Below are 21,786 nucleotides of genomic sequence, written 5' to 3' on the forward strand. Positions count from 1 at the left end.
TTAAAGTCACAATTTAGTCCAAACATGCAAGGTAACTGTCTGAGCCTGCATAACATGTACACAGATCTTTAGAAAAGAACCATTGACTAAAACAAACCTATTTCTCTGGCTTTCTACAGTGGATTTAAAATCACATTTCCAGGAAGAGGATGGTGAAAACACACAGACAGGCAAGTATTGCAGAAGGCCTGACAGTGTATTTCTTGGATCCCCATTTCTTACCTCTTCTAGGTCTCCAGTTCTAAATAGTAGAAAGGTAGGAGCTCACAAATCAAGATAACCCCTACCTACTACACAAGATTTCCTTTCCTCAGAATTTTACCCCTAAGCACACAGCCCAGCAATACAAAACAACACAGAACAAAATCTGACATTAAATACAAATCCCCCTATGAGAGTCCCCATTCAAACAGGAGTGATACTGATAGTAGCACTAAGAAATATCAGAAAACTATTTGCCAGAAGTACCAAAACAAACAAACCTAACACAAAAATAGGGTATGTCTAATTGGTTAAACTTCATATAACCCTTCAGACAGAAAATTCCTACTATCTTCCCATACTGCCTTTTTTACCCCAAAACCTATCATTCATAAGTATTATTTATAGCAGAAAAGTAGAACTGTCTTTAATGAATATCCAAATTTCTACTAGGTCACTTTATGGAAACAATCTTAGTGAAAGAAAGAAATTATCTGGACAAGTTCTTGGACTGAAGATTACAAGAACAGGAGATGGTCCATCAGTATTGAGAGCTCTGGTCCTGGCCACCCCATAAGTGAGTCCCAGGAATGTGGCTTCTTGCTGGATAACTATGACTCAGAGCTGTGACATTATCTTCTTGGAAATGAGAGGGGGGTGTGACATCAGCTTGACTACAAGGAACATGGAGAGTGGGAACTCGGTGATAGTCCACTTAATATGATCCAGACATGAAGCCAAATCCAACCGTTCACTTTCTGAATTTATCACTGACAATTTAAGGAACTGAAATACCCAGTTCTGTCAAAGCAGAATGTGCAACATGACCAAAAGTTCACATTCATTCTCAGACCAACACAACCAGAATTAATTTCTGACTCTGAGAAATACATGCACACCTCCTGTTGGCCATTCATCCTAGGACCTGCTTTAAACATACTATCTCCAGACCTTACAGTAACCTTGTAAGATAGGGATTATTTATCCCCATTATACAGAGGAGAAGAGTGAGGCTCAAACAGATTATGGTATCTGCTCAAAATCACATGATGATGTCCATTCCATGTTCCATGACACCAGACATTCAGAAAGAAGTAAATGACACAGACACATCTTGGTCTTGGTGGCAAGTACAATCTTTTAAGTGGCAAAGCCCGATTTCATACCCAAGCCTGAGTGGAATGCCAATATCCTTGCTCTTTCCAATGGTATTGAAAACTATATAAATGAGTCACTTCAGAAGCTACTGGAGACTTGGAGATAAACCAGAAGCCAATTTCTGTATTCTGCATCTAGAGCACCTGCTGTCCCCTCCCGTGATGTGCCAAGTCAGCATCAACTCTCAGTTGGGAGATCTTTAAAAACTGTGATTGGAAGAGATCTTCCTTGTGCATGCAAAGTACCAAACCTGACCCCAAAATGATCCCCGTTCTGGCCCTAGAAAGGCCTTTCCCAGGGTCCCCACCATTGTTGGTCCCCATTCAGAGAGTATGCCAAGGAAAGTAATCTGCTTATGGATTCAGTGATGATTGATTGTTCCTATCTACGGGCCCCACCATTAACTTGTAATAATTATCTATTACTGTGTAACAAATTATTCCAGGACATAATGGGATAACTATGTCCTTCTAACAACAAACACCATCTCATTGTTTCTGTGGGTCCGGGATTCCAGAGCAGTTTAGCTGGCTGCTTCTGGCTCAGGATTTCTCATGAGGTTGCAGTCAAGGTGTCAGCTGGGCTGTAGTGTCAGTATCTGACTTGGAGTGGAGGGTGCACTTCCAAACTCACATGGCTTTCAGCAGGCCTCAGTTCCTCACCACATCAGCCTCTCTAAGGGCTGTTTGAGCAACCTCACAACATGGCAGGTGGCTTCCCCCAGAGTGAGGGACCCAGGAGAGCAAGTCTCTTTAGAGACCTAGTCTCGAAAGGTACTATCACCTCTACCTTACTCTTTTCTTTAGAACTGAGTCACTAAGTCCAGTCCATACTCAATGGGACAAGAATTAAACTTCAGCTCCCGATAAAAGGAAGAGCAAAGAATTTGTGGACATATTTTAAGATGACTGTAACCTCATAACCCTGTCCAAGATGAGAAGAAGAAATTAGAGCTTCAAGAGAACTCAGGTCTATTAACCACGAGCCTAGACCTAGAAGTTTAGAGTTGGTTTCTATTGGTTCGTCTGCTAAGCAGATCGAATTAAAAGTTAGCTACCCAAAGTGTGTATGATTATAAAGAAAGAAGATCATACATGAGGAGGCATTAGGCCTAGTCCTATTAAAATTTAAATTAGCGGTGTTTGAAAAGAAACTGTAAGAGACTGGTTTTTTTGACAGACCATTGTTCCTAAACCATTATTCTCTTTTCCACAATCATGTTTCAAAACTATCTCATAGGTGCTGGATTGCTAATGTGTCCAAGACTGAATTGTTTATATAAGAATGTTAATATCCATGTACAAATGGATATCTACCTTTTACTCTACAGAAAGGAGAACAAAAGCTAAGTGACTTGCAAACCAAGTCCTTTATCCACTGCAAAACAAAGGGGATAGGATTTATAAACAAAAATGAAATAAACTTACTTTTTAATTTCTAGTGCTTCTGATATGCATGATAAAATGTCTCAGCCTAGAAAGAGTTATTCATCAAAGATGCCATAATTCTAAGAAATATTCAGCTGCATAAACGCTGACATATTCTAAACTGCCTCAGGCAACCAGATAAATAAGACACACAAAAGCACTAGAAAGAGCATATAGAAACTAGGGGAGAAGTAACACGGTCACCAAAGTCAAGATTTGCTACTCCGCCATCCAGAAACAACTTCTCTCTTAAACAACGAAAAAAAAAAAGCAAACTTCCGCGAAAAATAAATAAATAAATAAAACTTCAGACTTCAGAGTAGTCTCAGCAATCAGTAAGGCCAGCCACCTCTCGGGAAATGTTCAAACCTGCTTAATGAGCTGTTTAAAGTTTCCTATGTCCAATAATCATCATTATTGTCAACATGTGGTTCCTGGGCTGTACTGAACCCGACGTGATTCTAGAGGTTTCCATTGCACTGACCCCTGTAATCCTCGCATCAACACCATAAGGTAGGCATGCCTATTACCTCTATATTCATGAAGAGAGAACTGAGTCTCAGGGCAGTTAAATAACTTTATCACTCACTAGGTACGTGAACATTAGGCAAGCCAGCTTCAGAACCCACGCTTTGACCGCTCTTCTGTACTGCTGTTCATACTCTAGACGTAAGGCCTCTCTTAAAGAGTGCTTAGGAAGGCTTTGAGCTCAGAACTAACACTGGTCAAAAAAGAAACTGAACACAACGTAATACCTCTGTGCTGCTTTAGAAATCACAAGCTTCAATCTGTCCTAAAAACTCCGAAACAATCCTGTCAGGAAGGTTAACATTCATCTACTTAATGTTTCCCAAATTTCATTCTCTCTCATACCATGTTCATGGTTTCTGCCATATCAACATGCCCCCTCATAACTCCAATCTACTCATTTCAAAAATCAACTCAGTTCCTTCAATTAAATGAACTTGTTTTTTTAAAAGAAACTTTACAGGGACTTCCCTGGTGGCGCAGTCGTTAAGAATCTGTCTGCCAATGCAGGGGACACGGGTTCGATCCCTGGTCCAGGAAGATCCCACATGCCGCAGAGCAACTAAGCCTGCAAGTCACAACTACTGAGTCCGCATGCCACAACTACCGAAGCCCGCATGCCTAGAGCCTGTGCTCTGCAACAAGAGAAGCCACCGCAATGACAAGCCCGCGCACTGCAACGAAGAGTAGCCCCGCTGGCCACAACTAGAGAATGCCCACGCACAGCAACGAAGACCCAACACAGCCAAAAACAAATAAATGAATAAATTTATTTTAAAAAAAAGAAAGAAACTTTACATTACATCCAGGAATGAAAAACTACACTCATTTGATTCAGGTAAAAAGGTTACCAAAAATAAGTCAATCATGACACTTCGCTTCTGGGTCCAGATATGACTTCAGAGTCCTTCTCAACACAGTGTTCTAAGTAGTCTGTACCTGTTAATCACCAATGACACTCAAAATGAAATCTACTAACCGTACTGCATGGAATCTAATCCACTCTTCAGACAGAGGAGGAATTTGACACTTAAAAGTTTTTTTTAAATGTATATCTGCCTGAGCTTTTTTGGGATCGTGACCACTCAAAATCAGGACGCAGACCCTTATTTTCCGACTCTCCTCCCTGCTACATGCCACTGCCTAGAGAAACTATCTGCAAAGGCTTCTTCACATTAAGAAACGTACACGGCACCACCAAACCATCTTCTTCTCCAACGAAGCAGAATGCAATCGGTCAAGAGCTACCGAAAACTGAACTAGAAAATACTCAACTGAGAAGCAATGTTTGGACTCACACAATCATAGCCTTTGTTGATGAAAGAAAACATACATTTTCGATGCCTATATGAAGCCCTGAGAACATCTAATCAAACTGACAGCTGTGGAGCAAAACCAAAAAAGAAACAAAAAAAAACACCGCAAGTATTCTGTCTTTGATGTTCATCAGGTCACAGATCGGGACCCTTAGAAGAAGGGATCAGCAGGTCTTTGAGGGTGCAGGAGCCCCAGGGTGCTCCTGGCAGGCCTTGGGCACTCTAGGAGAAAGGGGAACAAGGAACGGGGCAGTGGCAGGAGAAAAGACATCAGAGCTCATGCAGAGAAGGTTGTCGCGACAATTCCCAAAGACATGCTCCAAAGCAAGCCATGGGAACAAGTGTTACATTCTTGGTCTGAAAACCGACTCAGAAGTTAAGTGCCAAGGACATGGTAGGCAGAATCCATGATGTCTAAAACACTGACACAGACTGAATTCTCACTTAAAAATGATCTTTTCTTGGAAACAGCAAAGAAATATGGGCCAGGGAGCACAAGATAATGACCACGAGCCTCTAGCAAACATTCTTTTATTCTATAAATAATTCATCTATTAGGTGCTGGGTGCTGGGATAGAGCAGTGAAAAAAACATGAATCAAATCCCTGACTCTCAAAGAATCTGTATCCTAGCTGGGGAAATAAACAACAAAACAAACACTTAGCGATAAGTGATAGATAAAATTTGAAAGCACAAATGTGATTGATGGTGGTGGGTTGGGGGACTAGAAACCAGGGTGGCTAAGTTAGACATTTAGACCCCTATTTAGGGACGGAGAAAGAGACGTGAGCTCAAATTGTCATCCAACATTGCCGAGGTCACACAAAGTAGTTAATGGCACAACTAGAATTTGAATCCACAGCTACCTGACTGTAGGGCCAGTCCAAGCTCCTGATCATGATGTCACATTGCCTCCTATAACTCTGTACTTGTCCCTGACACTTCGCCTAATCACTCCCCTAGGACACCTTCTTGTCAGGGACATCTGGACTCACAAGGTCCAGCTGCAACAAAACCAGCCCCAAATACACAGGCATTGGTACGCACTTGGTCCAGGCTGGATTCCTATTCTGGCAGCTTTTACAGCCTCTGAGAGTTAGGTCCTCTTTCTATCCCATCCAGGGCCTGGAGTTCTTGTATTTCCCAAACATCTTCATGGAGATGTCCATGGGGTGGGTACCCAGTGTGCGTGCCCAGGAGAGCACAGCAACCACTGTGGAAGTGCACATCACATCACCAACAGCAGCTAGGCCGAGCCAAGTGGACCCCAGCTGCTCAGCAGCCCACTTTCCAAAAAGCAAAAGCACAGGCATCTTCCCCACTGATGCCTGCTATGGGTCAGCTTAAGGACAAGGAGGCCTACACAGCACTCTTGAGCAGCCACGTGAACCACAGTCTTTAGAAGAGAACATCCGAATGCTCGATTGTGAATAACTGCTTGAAAGTCTCCTGTATTCATTTCATTTTTAATCAACTGATTTCATTTTAAGCTAAGAAAGTTGGAGGGGAGAGAGACAGCACAACCAAGGGACATGAGGGCATTAACGAATTCCATGAAAACAAATCAAAGATACAGACAATGATTTAGCTGCAAGCCTGTACTACTGAATGTTAAGCTTGTACAATAGAATGTAAGCTCCATGAGGGTAGGATCTGTTTGGTTCACTGTTCTACCCTGGGTGCCTGGCATAAAGTATGTTTTAAATAATATCTGGGGAATAAATAAAAAGTGTTTCCAATAGCAAAAAATTGAGAAAAAACTAAAGTCTGTAAGGCTAAAAAGGAAAGATCAAGAAACTAAGGAAAATATCTTCAGTACACAAGCACATTGGACACCATCCAGCCAATCCATCTAAAACATAAAATTAATGTTCCAAAATCTTATAGATTCTGAATTCTAATAGATTCATCAAACAAAAGCAGGTGGATGAACTGTCAGGAGGCTGAACCAAAAATCCACTTGGAGAAGAAATTCTTAAAAGTGAATTTTTAAAATAATGTTGCCAGGGCTTCCCTGGTGGCGCAGTGGTTGAGAATCTGCCTGCCAATACAGGGGACATGGGTTTAAGCCCTGGTCCGGGAAGATCCCACATGCCACGGAGCAACTAAGCCCGTGCGCCACAACTACTGAGCCTCCGCTCTAGAGCCCACGAGCCCCAACTACTGAGCCCGCGCACCACAACTACTGAAGCCCGGCGGACCTAGAGCCCGTGCACCACAACAAAAGAAGCCACTGCAATGAGAGGCCCACGCACCGCAGCAAAGAGCAGCCCCCACTCGCCGCAACTAGAAAAAGCCCGCGCGTAGCAACAAAGACCCACGCAGCCAAAAATAAATAAATAAAATAAATAAATTTTTAAAAAATAAAAATAACATAATACCAATGGCTGGCATTGGTACCAAATAATTGGCACTGGTATCTCCTCTTTGCTCTGGAAACCCATCCACCACAGGATTTGCTCCTTAAAACACACTCTCACTAGTTTGCTATTTTGTGGAACCAACAGCTCTTAATTATTCACATATAAATTAGAGATTATACAAGCCCTTCAATTCTACATTTGCTAATCCCTGGGACTAAGGCCACTTTTGTGTCACCTCAGCTTTTGCATCAGGTGAGGGACACTGAAGGAAACCCTCTGACAAAATAAATGACATTCACTTTAAAAGTGAAACAGCCAACTGTGCACCCACGCATTAGCACATATCAACTTGAATACACCTTCAAGAAAAACAACTGAGTAGAACTGACATTCCTTCTTGACTGAGACGTCTCAATGATAACTTTCGTTTAATCATATTTTTAAGCACTATATGCCAGGCACTGTTCTAGGAACGTGTAATAGAGGAATGACTAAAACTGATACTGTCCATCTTGGGACTTCCTTAGTGGTCCAGCAGTTAAGACTCCACGCTGCCAACGCAGGGGGCCCGGATTCATCCCTGGTCAGGGAACTAGATCCCGCGTGCTTCAACTAAGACCCGGCACAGCCAAACAAATAAATAAATGAAAGCTGATACTGTCAATCTTACCTTCATCTACAGGGTAAAGGAAGATCATGAACAGATCAACAAATATGTGAAAAATGTAACTTAACAAATGTGGTAGAATGCTGGGAAGATGATCATATGTGATGAAAGAAGGAGAAATAGGGGAGGGAGCGAGACTAGCCATCTCCTGTTTTTGAGGCAGTGCTATGCCATGTGCAGCTCTGGACCAACGTGGCACGGGACTCAGAGGCTCAACCAACCGGCAGGATTACTAGGCAGCCAGGGTCCCTTGTGTCTCACATCTTGACAAGATGATAAGAAAGCATGGATAAACCCTTGTTTGTCATAGGCTGGAAGTTCAAACCACCCAAGCCTTGGGTCACGTGAATAGAATGGTCAACATACCAGAAAGATATTGCAAATTCACTAACGACCGAGCCTCAAAATATGTGAAGCAAAAACAGACAGAATTCCACTTACATCGATCTGCTATGGGAATGCATGTCAAGTATCTGCTGAGAATGCATGTCAAGTACCTACGGCAGGTATACCGCAGGTACTCACAGAGTGATGCAAAAGGCTGTTTAAAGGTGGGGTGGAAACAAGAGCAGCCTCCATTCTCTTGAGTGACCACCACTCCCCAGACCCCATGCCAAATGCTGTTCACACATCTGATCCACTTCTAGCAACCACTCTAAGAGGCACAAGAGTAAACCAAGGCCCAGAGAGATTAAGTAATTCACCAAACAAAGACTCGAGAAAGGCATGCATTCTCATACCCCCTTTATGCCCCTCCCGTGCTGCACTGGGCTTCCCATGAGGCCAGCCATGAAAAACAGGTCAAGAAAGACACCGTTCAGTCAACTCTCTGTGTAACAGACTAAATTCCTTCATTAGTCTTACATGTTCCTTGACAGTTCCCCCAGTCAACCAAGCACTCACATGCTGTTACCAGTAGATTCTGGCTCGTGCTGATATCACTAGAAAACCGAGAGCAGTCTGAGCCAAGGCTAATCTAATCTCAGGCAAGCAGATTCTACAGCTTCCCTTTCATAGAGGCTGAGCCCTTACACTGCAAAGAGGTTGTCCAGAAGAGCAAAGAAAGTTGGAGCGCGAGACAATGCGTAGGAGAAAACACGGGGCACAGTGAACCCCAACAAAACAAAGGAAGATCTATACAATGTTGAGCTACAAATATTAGCTGGACTGTAAGAACACTGAAGGCAGGGGTTGCTTTTGTTCACTTGTTTTCTCCTGGGTACCTGAAACAGGAATGCTTGGTACCTAGGACATTATAAATAAATACTTGGAAAATAAATCAAAGCATTATTTGGAACAGGAAAAAAACCTAAAAACAAATTAAATGTCCAATAATAGAATGACAGACATTGTTCCGTTAACTGAGGATTACTACTGTAGCTGTTAAAAATGACAAGGAATAGCCAAAAAGGTCTACTGTCCATTATGAACCATGCTGGAGAAGGGAACTTAAAAGAAATGGGAGGTGTTCACAGCATAAAGTGAAAAAGCAGGTGGCAAAACATCATGGACAGTATGTCCTTTCTATCCCTGTACGTATACCATGTCTTTCTTAGACATAATATGTACAGAGCATTAGCAGGATGAAGAGAAAAATGCCAAGTCACAGTTATCTCTAGATTGTGAGATGATTTCTTAAATGTTCTTCCCTTTTTTTGCTTATACGGACTTTTAAAAAACTGCCTTTCCCCTAGCCTACATGTATTTATAAAATGTTCTACAATGAATACAAATTTGTTGGTTGACGTAATTTCTACCTCTGTGACATCCGGCGGTTGTGCTGTAAATCTCCCCTCCTTTGACAGAGAGATTCTGCAGCTGCCGAAACAGGCTTCTGACCCTTTACCCAGTGACAAGTAGCTGGCAGTTACTTTAGAAGAATGGTTCTCAACTGGAGGGAATTCATCCTCAGGGGACATTTGGCAGTGCCTGGAGATACTTTTGGTTGTCCCAACTGAGGGGGGAGGGGAGTGTTAGAGTCATCTAAGGAGTGGAGGCCGGAGATGCTGCTGAAGGACCCACAAGGCACAGGGCAGCTCCCCGCAACACAGAATTACTGGGCCCCAACGGTGCTGAGGTTAAGGAAAGCTGCTTTAGAGTATTAGTATTAGGATGAAATCATACTCTGGGGAGTCCAAAGGCCGAACCCAAATATAAGTAAGAGGAGAAGAAAAATTATTATTAACCGTACTTAAAATGCTTTGTTACCACAGCAGAGCAAGCTTCCAAAAGGACAGAGAGGGGGGAACATTTGTTCCTTTGCGGACCCTTAATCCTAGCACTGTCCGTGGCACAGAGCGGGGGCTTAGCAAGGGTCCCATCCATCAGGGAACACAGAGCTGCACCGGAGAGAAAATCCGAACTGCAGAACCAGGCGCAAAGAGACTTGAAGATTAGCTCTGCCAACGGCTAACACTCTCTGGCATCTGCAAAATGAGGATTATAGTGCTATTTATCTAATTCTTATATGACTTCCAGGGGGTAATGTTTATGAAGCTTTTAACACTGTCCAAGATACACAAGAGCCACAGCGTTAAGAGGTGACCTCCTAAGTACAATATACACACCCAAAAACTTCCAACAGGATGGTGCAAGGAAACTGCTTAGCTGCAAGCTCAATGCCAATGAATCCAGGGAAAGTCAATTCCCATACGGACCAGTCGCCATCTTCTTGAGAAAGTTATGTCCCGTGAACAAAGCCTAATCCTCCAGCCTCATCAGGCCTGCTCAGGACATCCTATCACCAGTCAATTGGGAAATGCACCAGCACATAAATAAGACTGGCATCATCTACCACCAATACTTTTTGTGAAAGTTCTAAAAAAAAATTTAACAATAGGACAAAATATAAACAACTTTTTTTAAAGTAGAAATCCAAAAGGGTAAGATTACCTCTGATGAGACTAGAAATCAGTACTCAAGAACTTAATCAACAAAACCCTACCAAAGGCACCAGATGGTCTGCTAAGTATTTTGGGATTTTTATCTTACAGCCAAAATACCCATCTGGAAGCAAATAGAAATTATGTTTTTCCTTTAAAAAAAAAAAAAGAGAGAGAGATTGTCCACATACACCTGTGTAATTGAGGTTGATGAATAGGGTTCTAAAAGTATAGGCAATGAGGAAAGAAATATAAACAGACACACAGATAAATGTATAATTTATTTGAACAATTAGAGTTAGCAGAATCATATAAACTTTTTACTAGACAACTCCGCAGCAAAAAATATAGGCCCAAGTTGCTGAATCATTGTTCAGATGTAAATAGGATTCCTAAAACTTTTATTGCTAGTTAAAATTAGTTTACAACATAAAGTAAAAAAGAAAAGCAAGCCATAAAGCCAAACAGTGGTGAAAGCCCCTTCCAAAGGGGCACATCTGACAAAGAAGCTCATTTGCAATTCAAGAGTTAAAAGAACACAAAGCAGCTGAAAATGATCGCATTAATAAATTTTAAAATAAAACTTGACTGTGCATTTCATGATGAGATGTTTATTTAATTTGATTATATGTTCGCACTAGTGCTCGGAAACATTTATTCCACAGAAAAGAACACCGGGTTAGGAACACATGGGCTCCAACAGGAAGCTTCTTCCTAGCACAACCATCACCCCGAGGTCCCTTGGTCTTCCTCATGAAAACCGCAGATGCACCCAACAGTTGGAGAACTACTGCATCCTACTAAGTTAGGTGCCAAATTTCCCTTCTGGCCAGGGCTCAGTCATTCATGAGCTCTTTTTTTGGCCGCTTCTCAGCAGTTTTGCGCTGAGAACTCTCCACCATGCTTTTCGAACGTGAGTCTTATTCGACAAAAATCTTGTGTTACACATTCCCGCTGATGTTCCCAGGGACGCGGCAGTGGCCAATTCCATAATCCTTCACTGGTATTCAACATTTTTAGGATTATGGTATACGCAGCCTCCACCCTTAGAGCTCCCTTGATTCGGTTTTGTGACTCGGACGCATCGAAAGATCATTCTTCAGTAGCAGCATGCAGCTCTGCCCCTCTTACTTTCACTATGCATCACGGCACTTCTACAGGGAAAAGCAAAACCACCCAGCATTGTAACTCTTGGTGCTTATAAGGTTTTATTTTTCCTTTGGGGAAGAAAATAGAGGAGAATTAAGAACAAGGAGACATCGAGAGAAACCAGAGATGCCCTTATTAAGTTTAGTAGTAAAACCCAGTGCCATGTTTATTTGGACTTTCTGGCTATTATTTGTAAAGTGTGTTCTTTATTTATAATCTGCTTTTGATGAGCCAGAACATCAGCTGCTGGCTGAAATAACAGGATTCCAGACATAACAAAGCAAGGTCCAAACCCGGGCTCCACCAATTACAAGCCCCGTCACCAGTCATAGAATCTTGAGCAAAAAAATTAAAATGTCCTTAAGTCACTTTCCTCATCCATAAAACAGGACAACCTACTTCTGAGAGGAGTCAAGATACAACCAAAGAACCTCGTGCGACTCTTAGCACAACGAAGCCTAGTTGTTATTCTGATTGAACCCAAAGTTATTCTGACTGAACCCAAAGTTGCCACTAGGTTTTTTAAACTTTGGTAGTAAACTCACGTCTGACTGGTCCTTAGCATCAGTATACTATATTAAACCTGCACACATTTCTTAGCTTATGGGCATGCTGAGGCAATTCAAGGAAAACACACTCTTTATTTTCTCATATAAATAAATAATTGCTTCAGCAAAGATCAGAATTTAAAGTGGAGATGCGCTACCCAACCCCTCAACCCCCGTCACCACCATGACTCTCTTATTTGGAGTTTCAAGGAACACATGAAAATATTCTCTGGAGAAACATTCAAACAATATGCCATTCTTCTTCCAATACAGGGTAACAGAACCTAACAGAACTTTTTCCACCCCCTCTCTTTGGAAGCAGTGTATTCCAGATGGCAGCCAAATGGGTGTATCAGGAGTGTGCATTGAGCAACAGAAGGCCGGGGACGTGCAGGCGTTCCCTTGGTACATTAGCCTGGGGTCACCCCAATCAAAAAATCTGCATTTAGCTGTTGGCACAAAATGAAATGCTTTTTTCCTCAGGACAGAGGAATTTAGGTATTTCAAGATATGCATTCCAGAAGAAAATGTCTCTTATCCCAAAAGAAGTTGGGAGGATTTCCTTCTTTCCCTGGGCACTCTGCGTTGCTGTCTAGTTTTCATTGCTCCTTCTTGGGGTGAATGTGTACACCCTGATAGGGGCAGACTAAGTGTCTTATGTCTGGATCCTTGGAGCCTAGGACTGTGCCTGAAACACATGAAGGCATTCAAGGAAATGAGGAAGCCAGGTAATCCTTAGTGGTTAGATACTGTTAGCTAAGATTCAGTTATGAGGGCTTGGGCACGGAACAGGATTGCACGAGAAACAAACCTACCGCTACATGAGTGTGTTGGGATTATTTTAATCTCCTAAAGTCTTCATCCCCTGTGTGGCTCACTACACCCTCCAACAGTTTCCTTCACTACTTCCACTGTGAGAACCTTCTCAGGTGACCACGCAGCGGGATCGGTTCAGCCGAACATTAAGCCTCCACTTTGGAAATTCTGGAATGTCTTGGGCTTCAGTTATGTCAAAAGCAAGAGGGCAAATAAAATCCAGAGCGGCAGAGGATTCAGGATGGGTGCAAGGGAGTGTCAGTAGGTAGGCAGGCTGTAATGGGCCCCAAAAAGACCATGATGAGAATCTGGACACTAGAGTGTCTGGAACATCTCAAGGCATCAAGGGTATCAAACATTCAATATGCTTTAGCAAGGCAGTCCAGCGAGGCAGTTAACAGTGCTGGCTCCAAGACAGACTGTGAGGTGCTGGATCTGCCTCTTAATGACCTGGATGAACTTGAGCAAGTGAATTACACACTCTGACTCAGTTTCCCTCTCTAGAGAAGTAACGGTATCGACCCTCTTTCGGGGAGATATTATGAGGATTAAGTTAGATAGTATAGGTACGGTGCTTAGTATAATATCTGTCACATAGGAGAACTGCAGTTCATGTTTTGGGAAAATTAATTCAGATAATGGTTTGAAAGGGAGTAAAATGAAAGACAGGGAGAATGGTTCAAAAACTGCCAATTCAAGTTGTTGTGCACTTAGTCAAGGAAAAGAGTTTGGCAGTTTTGTATAAAACTAAACATGCATTTACCACCTGACCCAGCATTTGCACTCTTGGGCATTTATCTCAGAGAAACAAAAAGTAAGGTTCACTCAAAAGCCTGTACACTTATGTTCGTAGCAGCTTTAGTTGCAATAGCCCAATTCTGGAAAAACCCAGATGTCCTTCAACAGATGAATGATTAAACAAACTGAGCTACATCTGTACCATGGAATACCACTCAGAAAAAAAAAAAAAGGACCAAAAATTGGATGCGTCGGGGGAATTATGCTGAGTGAAGAAAGCCAACCCCACAAGGTGACATGCTGTATGACTATATTCATCCAACATGCTTGAAATGACAATGGATTAGTGATAGCCAAGGGTCAGGGGTGGGCTCCATGTGGCTACAAACACAAGGGATCTTTGTGGTGATGGAACAATCTTGTATCTTGATTGTGGTGGTAGCTACATGAATCTACATATGTGACAAAAATACAGAGAATTACACATACACACACACACCACAGACACAACTGAGAACATGTAAAACTGGTGAAATCTGAAAAAAGTCTGTGAATGTGACAATGTCAGTTTCTTGGTTTTGATATACTACAGTTATACAGAATGTACCATTGGAGGAGATTGGGTAAGGTGTATACAGGACCCCTGTAGGGAAAAAAGAGCTTTGAATGGAAGTATTTCTGGATGTTTAACTCCAGAAGAGTTTTGGGCAAGAGGATACATTCAATTAAGAATTAAATTATCTACTGCAGAGAATCAGGAGTGAGCCATAGTTTACTCTCAAAGAGCTGCTATCTCTTTGGAGATAGGACAGCCCCTATTTGTGTCTGTATAAAGCAGGGAGGATTTTACAGCCCCTACACACAGTAAAGTAGGACTAAGGAATCTGGAAGTAAAAATGCATATCCTAGAGGTAAGCAAAATAAATCTACTCTACCCAACCTAAGAAAAAGAATTTATGGAAAGCATTAGGTAGCTCAGCTCCCAGGATCACTGGGCAGGCCAGATTAGGGACTGGCAAACTACAGCCAAATCCACACATGGCCTATGGCCACTTTCACAGTGCAACAGCAGAACTGAATAGTTCCAACAAAGACTGTATGTCCCACAGACCCTGAAATATTTACTATTAGGCCTTTTACAGAAAAAAATTTGCCAACCCCTAGCCTCAATAACCAAGCTCAGGAACGAGACCAGTAAAGTCAATGAGGCCCCTCCACTGCCACCACTATTGTAGTCACTGACAAAATGGCTTTTCCTCTGCCCCTTTTTCTTTGCAAAACTAACAACAGATCCAAGGTCTGGGGCAGCTGTATGTCATTGGTGGAGTCCAGGTCACATGTCCCACACTTGCTGCAAGGGAGGCTGGAAACTTGAACATCACACAGACTCTGCCAGGACTCATAGAGTGGTCAAGGCCCAAACCCAAAAAGAAGTCTCAGACAATGGGCAGCCAAAAACACAGCAGAGAAGGGGGATGTGGAATGTGGACAAAGCCATCAACCACAACCCAACTGGGTAGTTGTTATTTTCTGCATTCAACCCAAACACTGGGGTTTCTGCCAACTTGACCAAGAAGAGGTGTTAATTATTGTCAATATTTGCTAAGCCTGGGCTCCTATTTGTTTACTTTCATCTTCAGCCTTTCCTTGTATCTTTTATACTATATTTTTATCCTTGGTCTGGAAATGCTTCGATGTTTTTTTAATTGCTCTTAGTTTGGTACAGAAGAAAGGCAATACCCAAGGCCCAGGAGCCTGTTCAATTGTGTGCGTTTATGAAGCTAATTTTAAAAGACAAAAGCAAACCAGGCAGCCCTAATATTCTAACAACTTCCTAGCAGCAAATGGGTTCTGTCAACCATAAAGCAACACCTTCTTCTCTCCTTGGACTGACTGTAACACAAATGAGTATCTTGTCTGTTCAAAGCAGGAGGCAGAAAGGTCCAGCAATGTAAAGCTTGCAAGTAAAGAGAGATAAAGGAAGAGGGTGGTATTTTCAACGATAATCTCATCCACATCTCCGTTCATTTTATGTGGTCCCACAAAATCTTAGATAGCATGGATCATATTCCCAGCATGCTGACTAGCATCCAGGATTTCTAACTGAAAGGTTACTTCCAGTTAACGAAAACCAAACTATTACCAACTGGCATGGAGGTGGAACCATTGATGGGGCGGAGTTAGCGCAGGGTCAGATAAGAGATGCATATCTTTAGTGCTGAAGCAAAATCTTGCAAGATCTAAGGTCAAGGCCCTTCAAAAATAGTCATCTCCCCAAATATACCGATACCCACTGGGCTTTAGAATTGCCGTTGAATTCCCTTCAGGAGCTTTTAGTTCTTCCCTGAGATGACTCTTAGTTCACTGAGTCCTTCTCTCTCCTTAGAGATGAAAAACTATGGCCACATATTGGCGACCCTCCTCTTTGGAAAGGGTGTGTTGAATTTCTACTCATGGGAAGTCACATCCGTTTCGTAGGAAGACTCCACAATGCATAAAAAATAAAACCAAGACTTGTGGAGACTATGTCTGAAACCTAAATTCCGAAAGGTAACTTTGGCACATCTGCCAGAAATAATTTTCCAGAGCTGAACAGAGGGCCTGACACAGTAGGTGACACCTCTTTATCAGCTCCAAGAACCCCAGGGCACATAATTAGCACCCAATTAGTTATTAATAACTAAATATTCACACATCTGCTGAATCTCTGTAGTTATGCAGCATAATTTACATGTGATTGTGATTATCTCTGTTAGGGTAGGTGCTGTATACATAATAGATTTGATTTCACAGAGCCCGAAGGCGGGGTGGGGGGATGGGAGCCTAATTTGTTCTTTTCTACAGGGTGTAAATGGTCAACTCAGGAAAAAAAGGGTATCCTAGTTAATTTGGAAGACTTAAACTAAACTATTAGAATACACAATCAAGCTGACCATGTAACACGCACTTGCTGACTGCAGCCACTGTGCTAGATTAGATGCCTTCAATGCTTCTCAGAAAACCACATCGATCATTATTACTTATAAAGTCATTATTACACGCCAGGCACCGATCTAATCACTTTAAGCACATGCAGTACTTCACTTATTATTTCATTTACTCCTCACAAGCACCCTGTGAGGTGGGCCCAATTCTTATCCACCATTTTGCAAATGGGGCAACCGAGGCACGAGTTCATGTAATTTGCCAAACAGCGCAAAACTGCATGTGGCACAGTAGTTTTCAAACTCAGTCCTGTCTACACGACAGCCTTTGCTTTTACCCACTAAACTGGAGTTGACCACTTTCCTCTGAGGCTGTGTACAGAGCTCCACATCAGTGGGCTGATAAGGCTAAGGAGAGTCCTGAGCACTCCTATTGGCTGGGCTGCCTCCTCAGAAGGCCTGGGTGGGAATCTTGCTTTCATCATCAGTATTGTGACTTTAAATGGGCTCCTTCATCTCTGGATCATACTGTCTCTCATTTTTAAAATGGGACTCATATTTCTGTTATCCACAGGCACAAAAACACCCCTCCCGACACCCCGCACCTCCAAACCAAACCTCTCACTCTATAGTTACTCAAGTTCCCTTACGCAGTGATGAGAAACGGATGAGCTCTCGTGTGGAATTTGGAAACACAAACCAATTTCATGTCCATCCTTCCAAGGATGACCCAGGCTCACACCCAGGCCAGGGTGAGGAAAGGAGAAAACAGGATATAGAGATATGGGAGGAGCAGAACCCGCCCTCTGATCACAAAGTATATGTTTCTACGAAGTCTCTAAACAACCCTAGCAGCTGGCTGCACCCAAGCCACCCAACCCAAAGCAATCTGAAACACTGGCAAGGGCAGTATTAAGTCTTTTTCCAAACTTGCACAAAACACGATCACTATAGAGTCATCTCCTTGCAATTTCACTTTCAGTGCTCCATGCTTACAAAGGAAATTTTACCTTCAGATTAATACATGTCAGAGCCTAGGCTGGGGCTCATTGTTTTTAGCTGGACGAAAATGTTGAATATTCATTTTATTTTATAGATGCTACACATAAGTAACAGAGATGGCACCTTCCTTGCCAGGCTCCAATAAGAATACTGTTTCTTTTGAAGATCCAGGGAACAACAAGTAGTTGTGTGAATATTTGTGGACAGCTAGATAAGTTTATAATATATAAGAATATTGAAAATATGGGGCCTGGCTTCAAGAAGCTTACTATTCTGGAAGAAAACAGAAATTTATCTAAAAGAAAGTTAAGAACACTTCATATGCAAAGCATGCAAGCAAAAGCTATCAAAAACACTGGGGATAAAAACAAAAACAAAAACACTGGGGATAGATAGTGCCTTAGCACTTCCAAGGACTTCATTTAAGGCAAGAAGGAAATGTGTGCAGACTTAGTTCGAAGGATTTTAATTACAGCACTCATTATAATATCAAAAATCGTAAGCACCATTTATTTAACAATAAAAAATCGTTAAATAAAATCATCATATAAGCATAAATCAAACGTTTCTTGACAGTCAATTCTAAAGGTTTTAGAAGAATATTTAATGGCCTAGGACAATAAAGAAAATAAACAATTCACTGAAAAGGGCAGGTTACAACAGAGGACAATAGTATTCATTTCCGTTTCATCAAAAAAAAATCTAAGACACTCGTATATAAACACAAATAAACCAAGGTATTCAAAGCACCTAACTCAAAGACAGATTATTTTATCTGCATTTATTACAATGAACACATATGGCTTTCATGGTGGAGATAAAAAAGGGAGGGCACTTTTGAACCATTTATCTCCCCATGGTGGAGATAAAAAAGGGAGAGGGACTTCCCTGGTGGCGCAGACCTTAACCACTGCGCCACCAGGGAAGTCCCTCTCCCTTTTTTATTTCCAATTATGGAAAATTTCAAACAAAAACAAACACTAAGATAAATAGAAGCCCCATATACTCACTGCCCAGCCTCATGAACCTATAGCCAGTCCTGTTCCACGATGCCCACCCACATTCCCTCCTGCATATTATGTGCAACCAATCTGACATAAAATTTCCTCCAAAAATATTTAAAAGATAGGGCTGTTAAAAAAAACACACACCAGAACTATCATCACCCCTAAAGAATTTAAAGATAGTTCCCTAATACTGTCCCGTTTCTAATGCCTAGTTTTTACTAGTTAATTCATTTGAATTAGAATCCAAGTAAGATCTATCCAGAGTGATTGGTACGCCTTTTAAAATCTTTATAGGTTTTCTTCTTCATCTCTCTATTTCCCCCTGCAATTTCTTCATTAAAAAATCCAGATGTGGACTTCTCTGGTGGCACAGTGGTTAAGAATCCGCCTGCCAATGCAGGGGACACGGGTTCAAGCCCTGGTCCAGGAAGGTCCCACATATCGCAGAGCAACTAAGCCTGCGAGCCACAACTACTGAGCCTGTGCTCTAGATGCAAGAAGAGAAGCCACCGCAATGAGAAGCCTGCGCACAGCAATGAAGACCCACCCAACACAGCCAAAAATAAATAAATAAAATTAAAAAAAAAAATCCAGATCTTTGGCCAGTCTGGAATTTGCCTATTGTATTCCAATGGTGTCGTTTACCATGTTTTTCAGTCCTCTGTAATTCCTGTAAATTGGTACTTGGACACTTGAACAGATTCAGGTGTTTTTGTTTTTATTTATAGCGCAGGGAGGCGGGGAGCAGTGTATTGCAGGACTGCTTCTGAAGAGGTAATGTGTTCTACCATTAAGGGCTCATATTCGGTTGTCTCTGTGATACTACATGTTGATGCCCCATGCCTAGATCCATCAATTCATGAGTATACTGTAAAATGGCCATCCTCTACTTCTGTCACTCCGTTTTCATTTTTAGCTACAATTATTTCATGGAGGAAAAACGTCCCCTCATCTACTACTTGGGTTACTCAGTATTAAGAGCTATTCTTAACTTTTAAAATACATACATAACTTACACATCTAAGTTTCCACTATGTAGAGAATGACCAGAAGCTACAACCAAAAGCCTCATTATTGTCAAGTCAAATCTGGAGTTCAAGGTGTCCCCCAAAAGGTCAGGATGGACACACTTGATTTTAAGTCACTTGTTACCGAATCAAACTTGGGTCTACTTGCCCGCAGACAGTAAAACCAACCTACTGACACCGGGTTGTGGTGAAAGAAAGTGCAGCATTTATTGTGAGGTGCCATACAAGGAGTCCGGGACAGCTAATACTCAAAAAGCCCAAACTCTCCGATGGGTTTCAGCAAAGCACTTTTAAAGGCAAGGTGACAGAGGAGGGTCCCAGGGTTGTGATCAGCTGCTGCACAGTTCTCTGACTGGTTGATGGTGAGGTATCAGGGCGGTGTCACAGGAGTTAACATTATCAATCCTTAGGCGCCAGCAGGTCTGGGGGCTACAATCTCATGGTCATCAAGTAGTTAATTTCTTGCACTTGGTGGGGGTTTTAGCATGTGTAAAACAACTCAGGAAATGTGCATCGGATACTATTGTCTAGGTACTTCAGAGAGGAGCTAAAGCAGAGGGTATGGGGAAAGGGTCTGTCCCGGGAAAGCCCAGAGGGTCTTGCTGGGTTACACAGTCAGCACAAAGGGCAGCCTAGAGCACCGGCGTGGAATCCACACGGAACTCGGGCCTCCCTCTTACTCTGTGGTGCCTGGCAGCACAGTGCAGACCTGTTCTAGGGATGGCAGGCCACCTCTCTGCACAGGCCCAGCTGGTTCCACCTCTTGCAACCAGACCTCACCTCAGTGGCTTTGCCAGACCATCACAGGACCCTGGGCCATGCCCCAAACTGGAAACAAGCATCTTGAACCAAACAGAAGATCCCCGGAGGCCGGCCAAGAAAAGTCCTCACGCGAGGGCAGCAGAGCAGAGAAAAGTGACAAACTGAACCTGAGAAAAATGGAACCAACAGTCTGAACTCAATTTAACGATGGCTTTACAAATCGGAAGGCTGGCAGGCCCGAGGCAGAGGTGGGCGCACACCCCAGCATGGGGTCAGGCTCTGCGGCTGGGGGGCAGCTCTGAGGCTGTGAAAAATGGCCAGAGGAGCCGACTTAATAACTCAGGGCCGGCAGGTGGGCTTCTGCCTTGGTCCTTTGATTTTTACAAACTAACAATCCAGGCACGTGGGGAGCATGGAAACAACTCCACAGGTAAGCCCTACTTTGGCCCCGGCAGCCAGCGCTCGGGATCCCTCTCTGGGGCTTCCAGATGGGGAGACTGGCCATGACCTCCTTACTGCCCACAAGGTCTCCTCAGAAGGCATTCATTAGCTAAACGTACAGGAAAGGGACCCGCACCATTAAATATATACGCAAAACAAAATTAGACCAATCCACCCTAAATCTCAGATCTTCGCAGCAGGCGGGGTTTACTTCCTGCTTTTCATTTTTCTAAAAGGCAAAAGCACTGAAATCATAAGAGCCCATGAGTACGCTTCTAGATTTGGTCCCCACCTCTCCCAAACCAAAAAAAGAAATTGGTTTTTCTTAATCACTGTCAGGTTTCAGGAGGCATCTGTAGACACTCCTCAACCTGGATTAAGTTTCTATATAAATACTAATGGCCCATCTTTTAAACAGAGCCACCAGCCCATCTGTAGTGAGCCAAAACCCAAAAGCTGGTAAGCCTTAAATGAATTGGAAACATTTACCTAAATGAGAGTCAGAACAAACTCAGTGATTTTCCTTTAAATCACTGTGCCACTTTAAAGGGTGGCGTAGAAGAAAGCAAGGAGCAATAAACATTTGCAAAATCTCTCTCCTCCAGATTAACACATAAGTATTAGCTAACAAACCACTCACAACGTAACTGCCATCCACAGGATAACCACGTGCTGTGGCTTCCTGATCTGAAGTTTTCCTTCTGTCCCATTCACATAAGCATTCATAGGGGCAAGGGTTTTCATCTGTCTCTGTTCATCGCTGTATCTCAGTGCCAAGGACAATGCGTTATGGTAGGTGTTCTATGTATATTTGAGGGAGGGAGAGAAG

The 21,786-nt window shown here is 42.6% G+C and overlaps 1 protein-coding gene across 6 annotated transcripts in view; it reads right to left on the reverse strand.

Annotated features, from left to right (window-relative positions):
* PTPRG (protein tyrosine phosphatase receptor type G) overlaps positions 1-21,786 on the reverse strand; it is a 718,755-nt gene that overhangs the window by 620,913 nt on the left and 76,056 nt on the right. The window lies entirely within an intron of this gene.

Source organism: Balaenoptera borealis (assembly GCF_965194805.1).
Source record: "Balaenoptera borealis genome assembly, chromosome: 12".
Taxonomy (NCBI): Eukaryota; Metazoa; Chordata; class Mammalia; order Artiodactyla; family Balaenopteridae; genus Balaenoptera; species Balaenoptera borealis.